Here is a 23,297-nt window from a genome sequence, read left to right on the forward strand (position 1 = left end):
ATTGTCTGTATGCAAATACACAGAGGACATAAGTAAATGAACTCAAATATACCCACAAACGAGGCCTAATGATGCAATATGTACACACAGCTATCCTAAAATAGCATGTTAGCATGGATTATTAGCACTCCACGCAAGTCAATAACATCAACAAAGCTCACCTTTGTGCATTCACGCACAGCATAAAACGTTTGGTGGACAAAATGAGACAAAGAAGGAGTGGCATAAAACACGTCTTTTTGTGGCCGCGTCGGAGAAAGTTGTACACGTAAACTAACTATGGTGATGAGCACGACAAAACGGCGCTAGCCAAATACTCTCATCAGTGAAGCATGAACACAAACATATTAAACAATGGGCTTTCTAACAATTAGGAAGGTTTGTGTTATGTTTGTCCTACTATAGAAATCATATTAAAACAAAAAAATATGTTTTTCCCCCCTTGTTTTTCCATTTTTTAAAAAGCTCCAGGGAGTCACGAGGGCGCGTGTTGCTGACCCCCGAACTAACCATATTCCTTTAATTAACAAAAAACCCTTCCTACTTGCCGGACTTTAAATCTAACTGAAAACATAGCTTGAAAAAAGCTAACCCCAACTGAAACCCTTAACGAACCATTCACTAGTCCTCAGGGTGTTGGTACTTAAACTGTCCTAAAAGTCTAAACTCTTGTCTGCCTGCAGTATCACATTACCTAGGAGGACAATTGTCGTTATTCAACATGTAACAACTTTTAAGGACAAAGTGTATCTCAGTCTTAACTTTTTGCAGAGCGGCTGTAGCCTACTTTGCTGCAAGCAAAATACCTCTGCCTGCACCTTGTGTGCTCAGTCAAGCAGAGCGGAACGTTCAGTCTGGGTGGCAACTGACCTAGATATGAATGAACTCAGCTGAAAGATATTTTGTAGCTTTGGACTCTCGCCTCTTTCACACTTTCACGTTTGTGTACAGTATGTGCTCATACATTTTTAAATAATTTTCCTGAGGGAACTCTCCTGAAGGAATCAATAAAGTACTATCCATCTATCCATCTAAATAACATAACTATACGTTTATATAACACTTTCCCCTTTTAAACAGTGATTTCTACCCTTCTAGGTTTTTAATTTAATACGAACATTTCATAAAATTAATCAAAGCCCACATTTGGAGTTGGGTTTTTTAGGGTATGTGATTATCATACCTAATTTGATAACTAGAATTGTGTACAAAGTAGGGATGCAACGGGAAATGGTGTAATGATAAACTGCGGTAAAATTGCAGACGGTTAGTAATACCGTTAACATTTTTAATTATTGAAAAACCGTCATTTATGAATGCATTTTAGGCAACACTGCTTACTTCCTGGAAACCAAGTCGACGCTTGCGCCATAGCGCCGTTTTGCTCGACAAAACATGGTGGAAAGCAACAACCCGGACCTTCCTCCAGGAGATTTTCCTTTTGATTAAACAGAGCAGAACGCTTCGTTTCACTTTATTTCCCTTGCTACACTTTCGTAGTGTAGAATCTCAGTGTGCATGGGCACTAGAGGTGGGAATCTTTGGGCACCTCCCAATTGAGGAGCTACGATTTGATTAAAAATCAATTATTGCTACATCTTTAATTTATGTACATTGTATGTACATTTCTTTTCAATTCACTATATAAGCGTTTATCACTTGCAACTTATAAAAACAATGCATTTGTAATAAAAAACAGTTGAATTATTTCTCACATTTATTAAATGAATAGAAATGAGTGCAAAACTGGAACATAAGTGCCCTACAATAAAGGAGCTGGTCAGATCTCTCGGTGAGGTGGCTCGATGCCGTCAGTCAAATTGTAGAACTGTTTGCATTACTTTATTTACAATAAATAAATAGATTATCGATTTTTGACGTTTTACTAATCGATTTTGTAATCATCCATGTCCAAATTGCGATGCATCTAAAAATCAATTTTTCCCCCCACCTCTAGTGCGCACTGCTGTTAGATGGCGAGTGCGACAATATTGCAGACAGGTGTATTTGTGCCACACTAAAATTATACAGCGGAGGAGAAAAATATTTGAAGTTGCTTTCATTTTCTCAACACAGTGTCCTGACATGCAGAGTGCGATGTGTCGGGAGCGTTGCCACAACTTGATTATAAAGTCTTGCCGTTTGTTTACGGGAATGGTCACTTGTCCTTTATTTCAGTGGTTCTCAACCTTTTTTCAGTGATGTACCCCCTTTTTTAATTCAAGTACCCCCTAATCAGAGCAAAGCATTTTTGGTTGAAAAAAAGAGATAAAGAAGTAAAATACAGCACTATGTCATCAGTTTCTGATTTATTAAATTGTATAACAGCGCAAAATATTGCTCATTTGTTGTGGTCTTTCTTGAACTATTTGGAAAAAAAAGATATAAAAATAACTAAAAATGTGTTGAAAAATAAACAAGTGATTCATTTATAAATAAAGATTTCTACACATACAAGTAATCATCAACTTGAAGTGCCCTCTTTGGGGATTGTAATAGAGATCCATCTGGATTCATGAACTTAATTCTAAACATTTCTTCACAAAAAAATAAATCTTTAACATCAATATTTATGGAACATGTCCACAAAAAATCTAGCTGTCAACACTGAATATTGCATTGTTGCATTTCTTTTCACAGTTCTTTTTGACGGACATTTAAAAAAAATCTCACGTACCCCTTGGCATACCTTCAAGTACCCCCAGGGGTACGCGTACCCCCATTTGAGAACCACTGCTTTATTTAACTGATAACTTTGTCAGCGTTCCAATAACATCAATACTAGCTAAAATGTTTTGTCATCTCATCGAATTGAACACAGGCTGCTAAGTATCAACACAATGAGGTATAAAGATTGTGTATTAGATGCGGAAGGTATCACTCCTGTTTATTTTTGTTGGCCAAACTGTTGCACTGAACCACATGGTGTTTTTTTTTTAATAAAACTTGGTTAAAAGATTTCAGTGTAAGTACTGTTGCGTTTGGACCAGTTGTTCCTCCCAGGGAATTCAAGTCGCAAGTCGCTCCCAAGCTCTTTACGACACTTAAAGCTGAGTAGAAAAACCACCAGAGACAGAATAGGTATTTTGTAATATATTTGCAAAGCTTTGTAAAAATATTGAGACCAGTCCAGCATAGGACATTCAATCGCGCCGCCAAGATGGTCTGCCCCCTCCAATGAAAAACCCTCTCCTGTCTCAAGTCTCTCTCCCTCCCACCCTCGCAGTCTTGTCCCTCCAGCCCAAACACATGCCCATTGTCCTCCGCACCTGGACATAAGGCTAGATAAGAGAAATGAGTATCTCTCTTTCTTACATTCCTCACTCAAGGTTAGCACACAGTATTTGCAGACAACCAAAAGACCACAATTGGAAGAAAAACACTAGCTGTTTTGTAATATGATTATGAAATTAAAGAAGTAACACTTGAATACGGATATATGTAAATATCTGCCTCCGACAGTACTTTGTGAAAATTTTGAGCACATTTAAAAATGCTGCGATAATAATGATAACTGTAATAATTTTAGTATAAAGAGAGTATGGCTAACTCAGTTACAGGCGATCTCCTTAATGATTGGTCAAAAAGTCACTCAAATGACTACAGGGCGCCAAGACTGCTACCAATTTTGAGCTAATGCTATGTGTTTGCAATGCTTCCTCTTTAGTTTTTTGACGTGGAAAAATGCTCTGTTGTGAAGCATGGGGCTACTCCACCTTCGAGAGTTGTGGAAAGATTTGACATCGCTTTCCCCACAACAAGAAAGAAGACAAGTATGGGAAGTGAAGGTTCACCGTCAAAACTGGAGAGCCGCCGATTACAGCGTCTTGTGCGAGGTAAACAAACAATACAACGTCTGCGTTTTGTTCAGGAGAGAACACACAGAAGCGAATACAAATAATAAAAGAAGAAATTAACATATTAAAGAGACGGTTTGATATTAAAAGAGTAAAAATAAACACATTTGGGTGTAAAAATATATTAAAACATAAACTGGAAATCTCATAAAATATACAACATAAAGTGGCAAGAAAAACGTCAATAATGAATAAATCAAAATATGTTCTGGAACATAAAATCACTCCATATTCTCTACTGTTCGGCAGTGTTACCATAACTGAGTTGTTGTGTAGAAACAATAGGAAATAAGTACAAAATTACACTTATTCACTTAGCATGTTACAAAAAAGAAAGAGTAAGAATAATACATATTACATAATAGGTGATAGATATAGTGATAATTTCTCCGTCATTGTTGGTACAAAGGTAATGAAGATTTTGGCCAAATGAGGCTAATAAGTTATTTATTTTACTTGTATTGCGTCGTCGGTGTGTGTTAAACAGAAACAGTGACACAATAAAAGCATGTCTTATTGTAGGTTTATGAGCTGGAGTGTTGGGAACTCACATGGCCGCCGTTTTTGTGACCCCAAGATGCAGGAACCAGGAGAGCGAAGAGTAGGTAAGATGAGTTTTAACCTCATATAACAAAAAATGAAGCAGTCTTGCATAAAACATAAAGTGTGATCTTCAAGCACTGAGGAGTGCTCGAGACAAGGCATAAATAGAAACCTATGCTGATTGGCAGCAGGTGTGGACCGGCTGCCAATCAAAGGCAGGTGAGGAAAAAAAACAGTGCTCCACGGAACAAACAGGAAATAGAACAAAATAAGAGCACTGACGGGAAGTAAATACAAAAACAAGGAAACAAACAGAAATGAAGTGACAGATCGTCACATGGAGCATGTTTAGAACTAAATATAGACATATTATTTTTGGTTTATTTCTTCAGAAAAACTAACGTCAAAACGACAGCAATTGCATGCGTCCTTGGTAGCAGTCATGTGAAGTGAAGTGAATCATATTTATATAGCGCTTTTCTCTAGTGACTCAAAGCGCTTTATATAGTGAAACCCAATATCTAAGTTACATTTAAACCAGTGTGGGTGGCACTGGGAGCAGGTGGGTAAAGCGTCTTGCCCAAGGACACAACGGCAGTGACTAGGATGGCTGAAGCGGGGATCGAACCTGGAACCCTCAAGTTGCTGGCACGGCCGCTCTACCAACCGAGCTACACCGCCCCATGGCACCTGTTGTTTAGTTGGCCATACTCTCTTTATACACCACTTTGGTAACAACCATCCAGCTCATGGAAGGCTTTTTTGTGTTTTTATTAGTGGTGTCCAAAAATTTTTTTTAACCAATTAATCAGTTTTGAATTTGGATTAATCCCCATTAATCACAGTTGTGACAAAAGCGCTGCTTAACTTAAATATACTTTTGTTGACAACAGTGTTTATTGTCCACTGATTGTTGTCGGTGCACCAGCAGCATTATTTTTAGCAGCTGCCTCAAAAACCTGTTTTGCTTTTAGATGGTATTTGAAACATGTCAAGATCCAAAATACAAAATGGAGACACGCGAATATTTACTGCATATTGTCATGCTTACACATGTAGCATTTTGCTGCGTTTTCAAACATGCGTGACACATGTACCACTTTTTATGGGCATTTTAGAAGCAGTCCAGTGCCATTTTTTGTGCGCTGCAGATCCACTTATGAAAGAGAGGCTGAACTTATTGTGGTCAAGACGCAAACAAATGTATACTTCAAGGAGTTGTTTTCATATTTTTAAAGAAACAACAAACGAAATGTCAGCAGACACCAAAATGCATCAATTTAATTTGTTTTAATCAGGAAAAAAAGGAAAACGTGCGGCTGGCCGTAGAAACTACGGCAAAGCTTAGCAACAGACTAGCCAACAACGGTGCAAGAAACTAGTCATTCTAAACTCTCAAGAAAATAAATACCCAACGTAAATGTCGCGTGTTACAAACAAGAGGCGCAAGGCAGGAATAAATAACTCGACCACTAGTCAGAGGCAGGTGACAAAAATCAGCACCCATGGCAACTAAGAAAACAAACAAGGGGTGCTGAAACAGAACTAACCACCAACTAAACAAAACATGATCATGATGTTACTACATTGGGTTTCGATGGATTATTATTATCATAATGTTCTTGGTCCACTTTGACTATTGTCGGTGACCTTAAAGGGGAACATTATCACCAGACCTATGTAAGCGTCAATATATATCTTGATGTTGCAGAAAAAAGACCATATATTTTTTTAACCGATTTCCGAACTCTAAATGAGTGAATTTTGGCGAATTAAACGCCTTTCTATTATTCGCTCTCGGAGCGATGACGTCACAACGTGATGTCACATCGGGAAGCAATGCGCCATTTTCTCACTTTCGTCGGTGTGTTGTCGGAGGGTGTAACAACACGAACAGGGATGGATTCAAGTTGCACCAGTGGCCCAAAGATGCGAAAGTGGCAAGAAATTGGACGAAATTTGTTCAAAATACGAGGGTGTGGGGAAAGCCGACGAAATGGTCAGTCGTTTGTTCCGCACACTTTACCGACGAAAGCTATGCTACGACAGAGATGGCAAGAATGTGTGGATATCCTGCGACACTCAAAGCAGATGCATTTCCAACGATAAAGTCAAAGAAATCTGCCGCCAGACCCCCATTGAATCTGCCTTATGCCACCGAAGATGATCAAGAGAACAATATCGACCCTAGCTTCCCTGGCCTGCTGACATCAACTCCAAAACTGGACAGATCAGCTTTCAGGAAAAGAGAGCGGATGAGGAGGGTATGTCTACAGAATATATTAATTGATGAAAACTTTATTCATTACTCGCGGTTTTACGTAAATTATTATACATAAACTGTGTTTACCAATAATTTAGCTTAAAAACATTTATTTTTTTCAATCATTCGAGTACATTCGGGTAGTCTTGTGTAATGCAGTATTTTGTGTCTATTTAGGTATGGTTAACCTGAGTGAAGTCTTCCCATTATTTTGTTACAGGTGTTACAGGTTGTTAGTTTCCTTTAATGCCAAACAAACACATACCCATCGTTGGTTAGAAGGCGATCGCCGAATTTGTCCTCGCTTTCTCCCGTGTCGCTGGCTGTCGTGGCGTTTTCGTCGGTTTCGCTTGCATACGGTTCAAACCGATATGGCTCAATAGCTTCAGTTTCTTCTTCAATTTCGTTATCGCTACCTGCCTCCACACTACAACCATCCGTTTCAATACATGCGTAATCTGTTGAATCGCTTAAACCGCTGAAATCCGAGTCTGAATCCAAGCTAATGTCACTATACCTTGTTGTTCTATCCGCCATGTTTGTTTGTATTAACATCACTATGTGACGTCACAGGAAAATGGACGGGTGTATATAACGATGGTTAAAATCAGGCACTTTGAAGCTTTTTTTAGGGATATTGCGTGATGGGTAAAATTTTGAAAAAAACTTCGAAAAATAAAATAAGCCACTGGGAACTGATTTTTAATGGTTTTAACCCATTCTGAAATTGTGATAATGTTCCCCTTTAAACACATTTTAGTAACCTTGAGAAAAAAAATCTGTTAATGACAATTAAAAAATGCATTATCTAAAAAAAATGAGGGATAGCAACCTCATTCTCTGATGGTGGTTTATCATCCCTCATTTAGTTTTTTAATTGCAGTGATTTTCCTTATCTTATCTCTTGTGCTTCTCAGTGTAGCTCGTGTGTGCGTGTGTGTGTGTGTGTGTGTGTGTGTGTGTGTGTGTGTGTGTGTGTTTTAAGACACTTTTCTCACTCTCCCACTGAATGCTAAACTGCCCACACACCTGCCATTGACTCATTACTGTATACATGCATTTAGTTGGAAATCAAAAAGATAAGCTCTTTGCAGATGAAAACCGCTAAAACGGAGACATTTTGCTATGGTTATGTTGTACACAGCATATTCGGGTGTGGTGATTTCTCCTTTTTTTAGTCAAATGCAACTAAATTCTCGTGGTATCAAGCATCATCCTTCATGGTCAGGTCCAGTCTGTGTGGTGCAGGAGGAATCCAGGACACATGATTGTGTATTCCGAGCTGTGTACTCACTTGTTTAGCCAACTAAATTACTCCTTGTCTGTGCACCTGAATTATTGCACGGCTGACAGTTATCCTGCTTATTTGTTCTGCCTGCCTTCAGCCGGCATCCTCCTTGCTTTGTCAGCCACCTATTTGCCCTGCTGCTCCAGTCGCCAACATCTCTCAGCATTCCGCCTTTGTCAGCCATGCTTGTCTTGCACGAGCTGTTCTCGCTCGGTTTTGTTCTCATCCATCCTCTGTCGGTGTGGATGCAGGGGAGCTACAGATATTCGACGCCGTTGCAAAGAGATTTTCTTGGAACTGAGGAGAGAAAAAATATGAATACGACAGGACCGTAGATAGCGGAATGAAACAATCAATAATGCACAAAGAGCAGGATATACGCTAGGAAGTCAACTGTTTACCTGATGACTCCGCATGTGAAGAGGCGTATCTTTTTATTGGCATATTTAGTCAGCAGGGCTAATGCTTGTGGCATTATAAAAAAAATAGCTGGAAAATTAAAAAAAAAAAAAAAGACAGATAATGGCTAAAGCTGAATGAAAGATTTAGGCTTTGAAAGTGGAGAAATATATATTTTTATAGCACTTTTTCTGCAGAGACCGATTCAAAGTGTAAGTTGTTTTTTTGTATTTTAAACAAATACAGTTGTTCCTCGCCACATCACTTCAGAATCAGAATCAGAATCAGAATCAGCTTTATTGTCATTGCGCAGGGTAACGAGATTGAGGCCATTCCATACAGTGCGATGTGTGCATGCAAGAAAACAATGTGTAAATATATAAAAATATAAAAAATATAGAAGTGCAAAGAAAGGTGTGGCTCACAAATGTGACCCTGTACACCAGGGGTGCTCACACTTTTTCTGCAGGCGAGCTACTTTTCAATTGATCAAGTCGTGGGGATCTACCTCATTCATATATATAATTTATATTTACTTATTTATGAAATATATGTTTTTGTTAACAAGTTAAAGGTGTTTAATGATAATGCAAGCATGTTTAACACATATAGTTATTATTGTTAATACATTAAAGGTGTTTAATGATAATACAAGTATGTTTAATACATATAGTTAATATTGTTAACAAGTTAAAGGTGTTTAAAGATAATGCAAGCATGTTTAACACATATAGTTAATATTGTTAACAAGTTAAAGGTGGTTAAAAATAATACAAGTTTGTTTAACACAAATAGTTAATATTGTTAACAACTTAAAGGTGGTTAAAGATAAAACAAGCATGTTTAACACATATAGTTAATATTGTTAACAACTTAAAGGTGGTTAAAGATAATACAAGCATGTTTAACACATATAGTTAATATTGTTAACAACTTAAAGGTGGTTAAAGATAATACAAGCATGTTTAACACATATAGGTAATATTGTTAACAAGTTAAAGGTGGTTAAAGATAATACAAGCATGTTTAACACATATAGATTCCTTTCTTTCATTAAGACAAGAATATAAGTTGGTGTATTACCTGATTGTGATGACTTGCATTGATTGGAATCAGACAGTGGTGATGATAACGTCCGCATTTTCGAATATGGAGGAGAAAAAAAGTCCTCCTTTCTGTCCAATACCACATGAAAGTGGTTGGTTTTTGGCATCTTATTTGTCCAGCTTACGTACTCCTTTGTATACACTTTACAAGAAATACATTGTCGGCAAACTCCGTAGCTTGCTAGCTTGTGCACGCCAGCTTTCTGAGACTCTTATTTTGGTAGCGCAGGCAGCATGAAGCAGAGCTTTTATTGTGCAACTGTGCAGTCGGTCTTTGGAGTTTTGATGACAGGTACGGCGCCAGAGTCTGTTGAAATAAAGTGTTTCTCGCCTTCCAGTCGGTAATTTTAATGAGCTGGCATCAGCCAGCGTCATCTCAGAAGACCCCCGGGTGCCGTGAATGTCAATCAAGTGACGAAAGTGACGTCATAGTGAAGATTTATGATCGCTCATTTTTAGGACTATTTTTTTAATGCCTGGCTGGTGGACTGACACACCCTCCAAGATTGACCGGTAGATCTCGATCGACGTAATGAGCACCCCTGCTGTACACTCTATACAGTGGGTGAAATGAATATATACATGAATATCTACATGACACACACTTCACTCTATTGGAGATTTTAAAAAGTATATTCTCGGTGTAAATTAAGCTTTAATTAAATTAAGCTAAATTAAATTAAATCCGTTGTGGTGAAGAAGGAGCTGAGCCGGAAGGCAAAGCTCTCAATTTACCGGTCGATCTACGTTCCCATCCTCACCTATGGTCATGAGCTTTGGGTTATGACCGAAAGGACAAGATCACGGGTACAAGCGGCCGAAATGAGTTTCCTCCGCCGGGTGGCGGGGCTCTCCCTTAGAGATAGGGTGAGAAGCTCTGTCATCCGGGGGGAGCTCAAAGTAAAGCCGCTGCTCCTCCACATCGAGAGGAGCCAGATGAGGTGGTTCGGGCATCTGATCAGGATGCCACCCGAGCGCCTCCCTAAGGAGGTGTTTAGGGCATGTCCGACCGGTAGGAGGCCACGGGGAAGACCCAGGACACGTTGGGAAGACTATGTCTCCCGGCTGGCCTGGGAACGCCTCGGGATCCCCCGGGAGGAGCTGGACGAAGTGGCTGGGGAGAGGGAAGTCTGGGCTTCCCTGCTTAGGCTGCTGCCCCCGCGACCCGACCTCGGATAAGCGGAAGAAGATGGATGGATGGATGGATTCTCGGTGTAAATTAAGCATTTTCAAGCATGACAATGGCTACATGAAGTAAAAATAACAATAGTATTTTCGATTAGATGAGAAGAAGTCTTCTTCTATCAGTCTTTTCGATCATTATGTCTACTATATTCAGTTCAGTTCAGTTTATTTCGAACATGCATACGATACAATGTAATGCATCACATAGTTCCAGTTGTTTCATTACAGCACGCCCGAAAAGGAGTAGGAAGAAGCAGAACTTATTCAATCCTACCCCTTTTCATATCATAGCAGTTTTATCCCATTTCCTTGTTCTCTGTTTGTAACAGAACAGTGAATAAATAAATAATAAATAAATATCATACCATAAGTAAGTAAACACTGCAATGAGGTGGCGACTTGTCCAGGGTGTACCCCGCCTTCCACCCGAATGCAGCTGAGATAGGCTCCAGCACCCCTCGCGACCCCGAACGGGACAAGCGGTAGAAAATGGATGGATAAATAATATACCATAAGTAAGTAAACACTGCAATGAGGTGGCGACTAGTCCAGGGTGCACCCCGCCTTCTGCCCGAATGTAGCTGGGATTGGCTCGAGCACCCCGGCGAGAAAATAGATGGATGGATGGAAGTAAGAAAACAAATATTAAATACATAATCATTATCTCAAAAAAAAAATAAAAAAAGGTTCAAAATGTTCATCATAATTGTTCTTCTTTGTACTTTGTGAACAATTGTAGTTTGAACAGTCTCTTAAACTAAATCATATTGGTGCTTTGTTTGATTTCTTTGCTTAATCCGTTCCATAATTTAATTCCACATACTGATATGCTAAATGGCTGAAGCACCCCCCGCGACTCCAGAAGGGACAAGCGGTAGAAAATGGATGTATGGATGGATATACTAAAGGTTTTAAGTGTTGTACGCGCATACACATGTTTTAAATTAGATTTTCCTCTAAGGTTATATTTCTCCTCTTTTGATGAGAAGAATTGTTGTACATTCTTGGGTAACAGGTTATAGTTTGCTTTGTGTATACTTTTAGCTGTTTGCAAATGCACCAAGTTGTTGAATTTCAATATTTTTGATTCAATCAATAAAGGGTTTTTATGTTCTCTATATCCAACATGATGTATTATTCTAACTGATCTTTTGTGTAACACAGTTAGTGAATGAAGCACACATTTGTAGTTGTTTCCCCATATTTCTACACAATAACTCAGATATGGTAACACTAGTGAGGAGTAGAGAATATGAAGTGATTTTTGGTCCAGAATATTATTTTGCTTTATTCATTATTAACGTGTTTCTTGCTACGTTATGTTGTATATTTTTTACATGAAGTTTCCAGTTCATTTTATCATTTATATTATTAGCTTTCATGTGTTCTCTCATGAACAAAACACAGTTGTATCATCTGTATCATCTGGATAGTCGAACCTCGGATTCAGGAGGAACAGTGTGGTTTTCGTCCTGGTCGTGGAACTGTGGACCAGCTCTATATTCTCGGCAGGGTCTTTGAGGGTGCATGGGAGTTTGCCCAACCAGTCTACATGTGCTTTGTGGACTTGGAGAAGGCATTCGACCGTGTACCCCGGGAAGTCCTGTGGAGAGTGTTCAGAGAGTATGGGGTATCGGACTGTCTGATTGTGGCGGTCCGCTCCCTGTATGATCAGTGTCGGAGTTTGGTCCGCATTGCCGGCAGTAAGTCGGACACGTTTCCAGTGAGGGTTGGACTACGCCAAGGCTGCCCTTTGTCACCGATTCTGTTCATAACCTTTATGGACAGAATTTCTAGGCGCAGTCAGAGCGTTGAGGGTATCTGGTTTGGTGGCTGCAGGATTAGGTCTCTGCTATTTGCAGATGATGTGATCCTGATGGCTTCATCGGGCCAAGATCTTCAGCTCTCACTGGATCGGTCCGCAGCCAAGTGTGAAGCGACTGGGATGAGAATTAGCACTTTCAAGTCCGAGTCCATGATTCTCGCCCGGAAAAGGGTGGAGTGCCATCTCCGGGTTGGGGAGGAGACCCTGCCCCAAGTGGAGGAGTCCAAGTACCTCGGAGTCTTGTTCACGACTGAGCGAAGAGTGGATCGTGAGATCGACAGGCGGATCGGTGCGGCGTCTTCAGTCATGCAGATGCTGTATCGATCTGTTGTGGTGAAGAAGGAGCTGAGCCGGAAGGCAAAGCTCTCAATTTACCGGTCGATTTACGTTCCCATCCTCACCTATGGTCATGAGCTTTGGGTTATGACTGAAAGGACAAGATCACGGGTACAAGCGGCCGAAATTAGTTTCCTCTGCCGGTTGGCGGGGCTCTCCCTTAGAGATAGGGTGAGAAGCTCTGGCATCTGGGAAGAGCTCAAAGTAAAGCCGCTACTCCTCCACATCGAGAGGAGCCAGATGAGGTGGTTCGGGCATCTGGTCAGGATGCCACCCGAACGCCTCCCTAGGGAGGTGTTTCGGGCACGTCCGACCGGTAGGAGGCCACGGGGATGACCCAGGACGCGTTGGGAAGACTATCTCTCCCGGCTGGCCTGGGAACGCCTCGGGATCCCCCGGGAGGAGCTGGACGAAGTGGCTGGGGAGAGGGAAGTCTGGGCTTCCCTGCTTAGGCTGCTGCCCCCGCGACCCCACCTCGGATAAGCGGAGGTAGATAGATGGATGGATGGATCATCTGTGTCATCCAACTTTAAGTCCTTTGTAACTTTACAAATGTCGTTTGTATAAAGATTGTACAATTTTGGTACTAGTATTGATCCCTGAGGTACGCCACAAGATATTTTCAGCTCTGTAGAAGTGTGTTCGCCTTGCTTCACGTATTGTTTCCTGTTGGTTAAGTAGCTTCTTACCCAGTTGAAGACCAAACCTCTGATTCCATACCATTCTAATTTGTTTATTAAGATATTATGATTAATTGTGTCAAATGCTTTTGTTAAATCCATAAATAATGTAGCAGCACATTTTTTGCTAACTATTGCATTGGTAATTTATTCCGTTTAATGCCATTGATGTTGAAATGTTGGCTCTGTATCCGTATTGGTTGTCTGTGAGTGTTTAATTTTTTCAGGACGTGGACTATGGAGTGGTTGTTTTCCCGGACATGGCGTGAAGGTAAATACATATTTATTTAAAACACTAACAAATTACAAAAAAAGAGGAAGCAAACAAAAGGCTCGCACAATGACGGAGAACAAACTTGAGTAATGAAACCAAAAGACTAGCACAAAGGCAATTAACTAAGAACACGAAACAAAAACACTTACTGTGGCATGGCATGAAGCATGAATATCATGTGTAGCAGTAGCATGGATGGATAGATATGTCACCAGGACGATCAAAAGACACAGACAGGCTTAAATAGCAGTGACATGATTAGTGACAAGTGTGCGAGTGCAAATGAATCAGGTGTGTGACATGAAACGTGAAACAGGTGCGTGACATGACAGGTGAAAACTAATGGGTTGCTATGGTGACAAAACAAACAAAAGTGCACAAAGAGTCCAAAAACAAAACCGAACATGACTAAAACAAAACATGATCCCACAGACATGACAAATTTTTATTAATGAATTTGTCCAATTTGGTGTTAAACAGTTTTTCAATAACTTTAGAAAATTGTGGAAGTAGAGAACAGGTTCTGTAGTTTGTAAACTGGTGTTTGTCTCCAGTTTTATAAATTGGTACAACTTTTGCTATTTTATTTTTCTTTGGGAATTTGCCTGCTTTAAATGATAGGTTGCTGGTATATGTAAAAGGTTCTGGAATCTCATCATTAACCTTTTTTATCGTTTCCATATAAGTTACGTTACAATCAGTTGAGGTTTTGGATTTACATATTTTCACAACATTGATTATTTACTCTTTTGTCACTCTCTGGCTTCCTCCCGCCTCTAAAAACATGCACCTGGGGATAGGTTGATTGGCAACACTAAATTGTGAATGTAAGTGTGAATGTTGTCTGTCTATCTTGATGTACCCCGCCTTCCAGCTGGGATAGGCTCCAGCAACCCCCATGACCCCAGGATGGATTGTGAAAATAATAAATAAACACAAAAAAAATTATAATAAAGACTTGTATTTTTTTCCTCAGGCGTCATCCAAGCACAAATGTTGCTTTGTAATCCGGGATTACTGAGGAAACACACAAACGTTTTTGAGGCAATTTGGACCTTTTTTGAGTCACCGATGTCCAAAAAGTCTACTTTGCAGGCCCATGAATCGTAGAGTCGTTTCTTAAAAGCTCATATTCCAGCTCTGTCAGAAGACGGCAGACCAAAGGTCACCAAGATAAAATGCAGTCCATTGCACATTCAAGGCATGCGCTGCAAAAAGTGACGGCGCACACATTTCACTTTTTTTACAGGATTATTTTATGGGGTACGCAAATGCACAGCTGCTAAAGCTGCAGTGCTCCGTTGAATACGGTGAATAAAATATTCCTGCTGAAACGAGTGTGCTAAAAAGGTAGTAAAGCACGGGCTTAACAACTCCAAAGATGATGCAATTCGGCCTCTCGGTATCTGAGGCTTACTCAGCAGGTGAACTGGGTCAGCCTGCCAGTTGGCTTCTTAATAAAATCAAAACACTTCATAAACACCCAGGGAAGAAGAAATGTGAGCGCGCTCTTGCACGCCACATACTCTTTTTTTTTTTTTTCATTCCTGCAGCGAACATGTCACTATTTCCCCGCTCAAAGGTTTTTAACACCTTGTGATGTTTGCTGCTTTTGACCCTCATCTTGCTGTCTGAATAATATCCCATTAAGTGTGCGCTGACAGTTGAACTAAATCATCAGAGGCTAAGTCCTTACAATTTTCCAGGGGTCGGATGCGGGCCGGTGGAGTGCGGAGCACTTAAGAAGCTAAACATGGTCGTCTTCTGCCATGCACGGTGATTCAAAGTGGTGTGGAGAGCCTTTCATATGCACTCAGTCTCTTATTCAAGGCAGTCACAGTTGTGTGCGTTTTTGTGTGCGTGTAGTCTTTTGTTGACTGCTTGCACAGCAGACTGTTTGCAGGAAATTGCTGCTGTTGCACACAACATGCTGTAAGGGTTGCTAAACAATTTCGGTGCACCGTTTAACTAATTGATCAACACCTTTTGTGTTCCAACTAGGTCAAAAAGACCCTCTCTCGGGTAGAAGATGTCAATCAATCAATCAAAACCTTTATGGAAACTGATGCCTCCTGGTGATGTCCCCAAGAAACAGTAAAAATGAAAAACAACGGGACCTAAAATTGAGCCATGGGGAACCCCACACCTTATTTTATGAGTCAGTGACCTCTGATCTCATTAATGTTTTTTTATAGATCGATTGAATCCCACAAGGATATTTTTGGCTTCTTTTAAAGGGACCCTTTTATGCAAAACCAATGTTTCTAACTTGATGGTACCTGCTTACAGTATGTGTATCTGGGTTCTGCATGACTTCTGAAAATGTGAAATTAAACCGATTTCCTGCTACAAATATTAGTCTCACCTACAATTCATGTCTGCAGTTGTTTTATGTTGTTAATATGTTGTCTCATTATTTAGCTGTATATGTCCCTGTTGTTCAGCGATGTTGGATATGAAAATTCAGTATGCATTCACCTGTGAGAGAAGTATTCATCTAGTTTATTAATGATATTAAGGATATTTCTTGATGCTAACAAATATCACCAAAGACGTTATAAAGTTGTCTTCCGTGTTGAATAAAGCACTCGGCTTTCTTGTACAAAAACAACATGAGCTTTTAGTTTCTGTTATTAAAATTGACAACAAAAATATGGTGGACTGGACCAACTATCACAATATTTATTACTAGGACTTAACACAACGTTAGTTTATTTGTGCAACCAGGTATTAAAGTTAAAGTTCAAGTACCACTGATAGTCACACACACACTAGGTGTGGTGAAATTACCCTCTGCATTTGACCCATCCCCTTGTTCCACCCCCTGGGAGGTGAGGGGAGCAGTGAGCAGCAGCGGTAGCCGCGCTCGGGAATCATTTTGGTGATTTAACCCCCAATTCCAACCCTTGATGCTGAGTGCCAAGCAGGGACGTTCTGGGTCCCATTTTTATAGTCTTTGGTATGACTCGGCCGGGGTTTCAACTCACAACCTACCGACCTCAGGGCGGACACTCTAACCACAAGGCCACTTAGCTTCATAGTATGCTTTCAAACACTACTAATATAGTAGAGAATAAACTCACTTTCTCAAACAAATCAAATGTTCAAACAAACATTTTACAAAGTGATCACTGCAGACACGAGAATGGTTCGACCGTCCTCCACAAGACAATGAAAATTATATTTTTAAGAGCCATTCCGTTCGATGCACTTTCGTTTTTTCCCCTGATTGTATTACCTTTATGAACAACTTCTTTTGAGACTCTTTTAAAATATATTTCCTATCTCTGTATTTGAACAATTGGAACTTCCATGAACAGAACAGCAACACTGATTTTCTGCTCAAACGCTACACTCACTCTCACTTGTTTTAATGCTACGCTCGAGCTGGTTGAACATCATGTGAATTAAGCCGCAAAGACGAAAAACGGATGTGACATCATATGCAACCCAGCAATAGTTCGGAAACTGGTATTTGTCTACAGTCCTATACATTGGTACAACTTTTGCTAATTTCATTTTGTTTAGGAATTTAGCTGATATGGACCAATCCACACTTTGAGTATTATCAGACTTGCAGTTGAAACAAAAGACAGAAATGTGACTTTGTTTTGATTTAAATCAAGCAGAATTGTAAGCCTTATAAGACTTGTTAAAATCAATGTCTAATCACATAAAAAAAAACATTGCTTCTCACCTGCTTGAATGCATGAAAACACGATAGTCACACACACACACACTAGGTGTGGTGAAATTACCCTCTGCATTTGACCCATCCCCTTGTTCCACCCCCTGGGAGGTGAGGGGAGCAGTGAGCAGCAGCGGTGGCCGCGCCCGGGAATAATTTTTGGTGATTTAACCCCCAATTCCAACCCTTGATGCTGAGTGCCAAGCAGGGACGTAATGGGTCCCATTTTTATAGTCTTTGGTATGACTCGGCCGGGGTTTCAACTCACAACTAAGGCCACATGGTCTTGTCACGCAAATAATAAAAAGTGCTGAGAAGGGATTATTTCACAAATTTTGACTGTGGGTGTCATACTTGCCAACCTTGAGACCTCCGATTTCGGGAGGTGGGGGGTGTCGGGGGTGGGGCGGAGGGGTGGTTAAGAGGGGAAGAGTATATTTACAGCTAGAATTCACCAAGTCAAGTATTTCATATATATATATATAATAAATACTTGACTTTCAGTGACTTCTAGCTATACATATATATATATATATATATATATATATATATATATATATATATATATATATATATATATATATATATATATATATATATATATATATATATAAATAAGAGAAATACTTGAATTTCAGTGTTCATCTATTTACACATATACACACACATAACACTCATCTACTCATTGTTGAGTTAAAGGTTGAATTGTCCATCCTTGTTCTATTCTCTGTCACTATTTTTCTAACCATGCTGAACACCCTCTCTGATGATGCATTCTGCTTCGTCTCCTTGTTGTGTGCGCAGTTGTGCACTGCACTCTCTAAAAGCCGTAGATGTTAATGTCACATATGCATGTACAGTAGATGGCAGTATTGTCCTGTTTAAGAGTGTCACAACATTGCTGTTTACGGCAGACGAACTGCTTTACGGTAGACGAAAACATGACTGCTGTAGTTGTGTGTTGTTGCCGCGCTGGGAGGACGTTAATGAAACTGCCTAACAATAAACCCACATAAGAAACCAAGAACTCGCCCTCGATCATTCTACAGTTATAACGTGATTGGGCAGGCACACTGTTTATATTGTGGGAAAGCGGATGTGAAAACAGGCTGTCACACGCCACTCAGGTACGCCTGAATTTCGGGAGATTTTCGGGAGAAAATGTGTCCCGGGAGGTTTTCGGGAGAGGCGCTGAATTTCGGGAGTCTCCCGGAAAATCCGGGAGGGTTGGCAAGTATGGTGGGTGTCTGCACTAGTTTGTGCATCATTTCTTATTTTACACACAATGTCCCACCACAAAGTTTACAGCTGTAGTTTCACCTTAATGAGGAGGAAGGACACTGTACAAGACTTCACGTTGTATGCTCATATGCTGAGGTTAGCTTCAGCAAGATGTGATAAACTGACACCGACCGGTCTTAAAAGGGATGTGGCCGCTAAAATAATTAGCTGTGTGGGTGTTCCGCGTATGAAACAAGTGCAGGACATTGATCTCCAGCATCAAATTGGCTGCTGGCATTGACAAATTCACTTTTCCTTCTCATAATGAATCTTAAAACTGTCATCTGCAATAATCTCTCAGGACTCTTTTACTGGTACATAATGGATTGCATCATTGCATGTAACATTTCATTTCAATACACTATGTCTCGTGTGTGTTCTGCATTTATGTGCACGGTCGACCATAAACACCACAAACAGCCGCTACCCTCTTATCGAGTAGATTAGCTTTTAGAGCACCTAGCTGCATAAATTTGCATGTTTATAAGAGTAAATTGTTTGACATTTGGCAGCTTAAGTAGCTCTTGTATGAAGTAGCTGTGATGCCGGGTGGGTGTGATCCGAGATTGTTGTGTGAGTATGTTAATTGTAGGAGCTGACGTTTGATCTCCACTAAAGTCTGATAAATGCATGCTTTTTTTCAAAAATGGTTTTGTAATAGGTGCACACATTGTCAAGGCATGGCATGGGCGTGCAAAAGTCCACTGATGAAAATGTAGGACCATGTAAATTAAGTATGTGGCGCCTCCTTTAATTTGTGGTCAAAATGCTTTGGAACACATGCTAGCATACATATGTATTGTAACATACGTGATGCATATACAACGGTACCTTGGTTAACATCGATAATAGTGACGTTGTTAGCCAGAAAAATTACCTCGAACAATTAGCACATATGAAAACGTAGTTACGACACACAAAAACTTGAGACTTGCAAAAAGGGGGTTGGGGTGGGGGGTTCTTATCCGGTTCCGAAGCTGTAGCCATCAGGCTGCCGCTCCGGGGGTGAAGCGGCAAAGGCATGGTATTGGGTCTGGGGGTATGTGTGCATATCTGTTTAGTAGTAGTCCATGGGTTCCTGTTTTGTCCATAAGCCTGGAAGTCGCTGCGCTCGGCGTCACGGAACATAGAGAACATCCCTGGTGACTTTGAAGAAGTGGCAAGGGATTTCAGAGCGTCTTTCGCTGCAATGGTCTCACTGGGGTTTTTACAGCATCGCTTTGCCCAGGCCAATGCAGAGGGAACCAATTTGTAGATAAGGATTGTTTTGCTTAGGTCAGCAAACACATTCCAGTGGTTTGTCTGCATTGGTTGTCTGTTCTGTCTCCTAAATTTATCAAAGTTTCACCTTGCAGAGTAGAAAGTTTATCCGAGATATCCACTTTGCATTTCAATTCAGATATGGTCAAAGTCTGAATGTCCACAGCTCTGCCCAAATTAGTTATTCAGACTGGGATCCTTGAACGGCTGCCATGGGCTTCCAAGTTTGTCGCTAGACCAGAGCAACGCTCAATCCAATCAGCAGATGACCTGTTATCACAGTTCCAAATAGATAGATATCTTCAAGGTCTTCGACAGAAAGGATCGCCAGGCACACGACTCTCCACTTTTCCAAAGAGTCTCTCATGTATACAGCAGCAAACATTCCGTCAGGACGGGTAGGTTCCCCAGAATCTGAGCTTCTTAAGGAGAAGTTATTGTCAATTCAGTTAAGGGACCAGTTTATCAATTCCATGTTTTGGATTTCAGAGAACAGTGCAAAAGAGAGGCTCTTCGGAGAGTTTAGACAAGACAAATTGAGACAAGGAAAGAAAAGCAGGAGAGATAAGGGAGAGGGAGGGGGGATGGCCACCTTTGTTGAGAGCCAGAAAAGGAGAGGTAATGGGGATGTGATCTATTCTGTCTGTAAAGCCCTCTAAAAACAATCCACCACTGTTGTATATACTGTACATGTTATAACTATGTATGTAAAGTAATAGGTACAGTCATAGTAACAAGTAATAGTTACTGTATGTTGGTCATTTTAAGTATTACTTAAACTTCTTAACTGGGCGCATTGATTTCACAGAGTGTAAAGCCACAAACGCTGCCAGTGTCAACAACAACAACAAAAGAAAGCCCTTTCTGTGTTTGCTACCACTAAAGGCAGACTTCGTGAGAGCCTTGGAACTTCATCATTTAGCACTATTACCAAACATTCCAAACAGTGACTTACAAAATGCCTGCTCTCAGTGGGATGCTGACTGATGGGATGGTTGTATTTTTCAGCACTTGGGCTTTCCTTGAGCTGTTAAATGTTGACTTATGCTTACTCCTCAGATAAGAAGAAATGCTTCCTCGCAATGTTGTTGGCTCTTATACTTTGTTCCTTTTGTTGAGAGCCATACATGTTAAGTTGGTAGCGTGTAGTATCTCAAAGTTGACTAGCTTCTTGGCTTGGTGCCGCAACCTTCCACTGGACATGTGAGATGCACGATTTATAACCTAGGATTAACCTTTACGAATTCAAAGGCAATACAGCAGCAACAGAAAAAGGTCAAGGTCCTCCTTTATTTCATGGCGGGTTGCAACCAACGTTATTACAACCTCAAGCTAGCTGATAGCCAGTAGCTGGCTACTCACTAGTAGTCAGAGGACGCCGGAAAAGGAGTTCCTCTGTGTTAGCAATAACAATGTCACTATAGCTTGGTTAATATGGAGCGTTGATGACGGTTTTTGGAATTTTTTTTTTTTTAGAGGAATAGACAAATCCTACCTACCTGCATTGTTAGCCGTCTCTTACTAGCAGTTTTTCACTATATAGAATGCACAGAAAAGGGAAATATGTGTGATCTTGTCTCGCATTAGGATTGTGGGAAAAAGTGCAGTTTTCCTTTAAGCAAAAATAACTAACCAAGGTACTACTAACAACCATTTCATTAAAGACAGCTTTGTTTTCCTTACTACTTTCTGAAGCACTCCATTAAAATTATATGATGTACATTTGTCACTGGAGTTAAAGTCACAGTCGGACATTAAAGGCCTACTGAAATGCGATTTTCTTATTTAAACGGGGATAGCAGGTCCATTCTATGTGTCATACTTGATCATTTCGCGATATTGCCATATTTTTGCTGAAAGGATTTAGCAGAGAACATCGATGATAAAGTTCGCAACTTTTGGTCGCTGATAAAAAAGCCTTGCCTGTACCGGAAGTAGCAGACGAGTAGCGTGACGTCACAGGTTGTGGAGCTCCTCACATCTGCACATTGTTTACAATCATGGCCAACAGCAGCGAGAGCGATTCGGACCGAGAAAGCGACAATTTCCCCATTAATTTGAGCGAGGATGAAAGATTTGTGGATGAGGAAAGTGAGAGTGAAGGACTGGAGGGCAGTGGGAGGATGCTGTGAGAGGCGGGTGGGACCTGATATTCAGCTGGGAATGACTAAAACAGTAAATAAACACAAGACATATATATACTCTATTAGCCACAACACAACCAGGCTTATATTTAGTATGCCACAAATTAATCCCGCATAACAAACACCTTCCCCCTCCCGTTCATATAACCCGCCAATACAACTCAAACACCTGCACAACACACTCAATCCCACAGCCCAAAGTACCGTTCACCTCCCCAAAGTTCAAACAGCACATATATTTCCCTAAAGTCCCCAAAGTTACGTACGTGACATGCACATAGCGGCACGCACGTACGGGCAAGCGATCAAATGTTTGGAAGCCACAGCTGCATGCGTACTCACGGTACCGCGTCTGTGCATCCAACTCAAAGTCCTCCTGGTAAGAGTCTCTGTTTGTCCCAGTTCTCCACAGGCCAATGGTAAAGCTTGACTGTCATCTTCCGGGAATGTAAACAATGAAACACCAGCTGGTGTCAGTCAGGGGGTGCATTCTACGGCGGGGGTGCGTTCTCCGGCACAACACCTGCCGCAATACACCGCTTCCCACTTACAGCTTTCTTCTTTGCTGTCTCCATTGTTCATTGAACAAATTGCAAAAGATTCACCAACACAGATGTCCAGAATACTGTGGAATTTTGCGATGAAAACAGACGACTTAATAGCTGGCCACCATTCTGTCCCAAAATGTCCTCTACAATCCGTGACGTCACGCGCTGACGTCATCATACCGAGACCTTTTCAGCAGGATATTTCGCGCAAAATTTAAAATTGCACTTTAGTAAGCTAACCCGGCCGTATTGGCATGTGTTGCAATGTTAAGATTTCATCATTGATATATAAACTATCAGACTGCGTGGTCGGTAGTAGTGGGTTTCAGTAGGCCTTTAAACTTTTCTCCACAAAACTGAAAAAGTGGCTTCAGGAAAATCCGAAGTGTGAGCATTAGAACTGGATGTAGTATGGACAAATGGGGCCAATTATTTTCAATGTGTTTTTTTGTTTGTACTTGTCTTAATCCTTTTGTATGTATTTTACACTTTTCTCAACTTTTTTAAAAAGCCTAACCAGGGACAAAGGTTGCAAATTAGCCTGAGGCTAGAAGTCTTATGTACTTTGACATCGCTTACCTGTGGGTAGCAATGTTTAATTGTACTGTCCCTGTCAAATA

Source organism: Nerophis lumbriciformis, linkage group LG09, assembly GCF_033978685.3.
Source record: "Nerophis lumbriciformis linkage group LG09, RoL_Nlum_v2.1, whole genome shotgun sequence".
NCBI lineage: Eukaryota > Metazoa > Chordata > Actinopteri > Syngnathiformes > Syngnathidae > Nerophis > Nerophis lumbriciformis.